This window comes from Triticum dicoccoides, chromosome 3B, assembly GCF_002162155.2.
Source record: "Triticum dicoccoides isolate Atlit2015 ecotype Zavitan chromosome 3B, WEW_v2.0, whole genome shotgun sequence".
In the NCBI taxonomy this organism is placed as follows: Eukaryota; Viridiplantae; Streptophyta; class Magnoliopsida; order Poales; family Poaceae; genus Triticum; species Triticum dicoccoides.
Genome location: NC_041385.1, coordinates 18,521,456 through 18,522,353, shown reverse-complemented (window position 1 = coordinate 18,522,353; position 898 = coordinate 18,521,456).

Here is an 898-nt window from a genome sequence, read left to right as displayed (position 1 = left end):
ATTACCTGCCCAACACCCCATCTAACTAGGTGTGTGATTTCAGTTGCACACATCATGGTGCCCAGTTGCACAAAACATGCTACCCAGTTGTGCACGCTATGTTAGTTCGAGCATCAAGATAAAACAACTAACTTGTTTTTCCTGTTCTGGCTATAGTTGATGGCAACCCTCGAGGACCTCCTCCACCTCTAGGCCCTACACAACATGGTCCTCCACCTCCTTCCCCGCCTGGCCCAACAAGAAGTGCCCCGCGTGCTCCTCCCAATGGCATTACATGCAGTACTCAGAGGGCTCGTCATCCAGCTAATTACCTGCCCCAACTCCCCAAGCAAGTGTGTATGTGATTTCAATTGCGCACATTATGGTGCCCAGTTGCTCAGAACAGGCTACCCAAACTAACTTGCTTTTTCCTGTTCTGGCTATAGGTGATTACCAACCAAGTGGCATGACGGGCCGTGCTACTACAGGTTTTTGCAGACAGCAACCAGTTAGTTGCACAGCATAAGCTGTGTGGTTGCAGAGAACACCAGTCGTGGTTACGTGAAAAAAACTAAACTTTTTATATGATTATTCCACAGGTGATAAAACACAAGCTCGTGATGGTTCAGCCCAGTTGGAGGCTCCATCCCCGGCACAAGCCTATGATGATTTTGTGCCTAGGGATCCTCCAAGGTCTACCACAAAGGGTAGGGCGAAGAGTCGATGGTACAAATCGGCGCTGGAGCTACACCCAAAGAAGAAAAACAAATGCAGCCACTACCAATCTACAGAGCACACTGCTGGTGTGTTTCCACTCAGGCTATTGTGATTCTCTTGTATCGTTTGTATCGAAAAAGGAAAAAGGAAAATAATGATGGTTTTTGAGCAATTTAGGGGGCAAAAGGTGGACACATTCAAC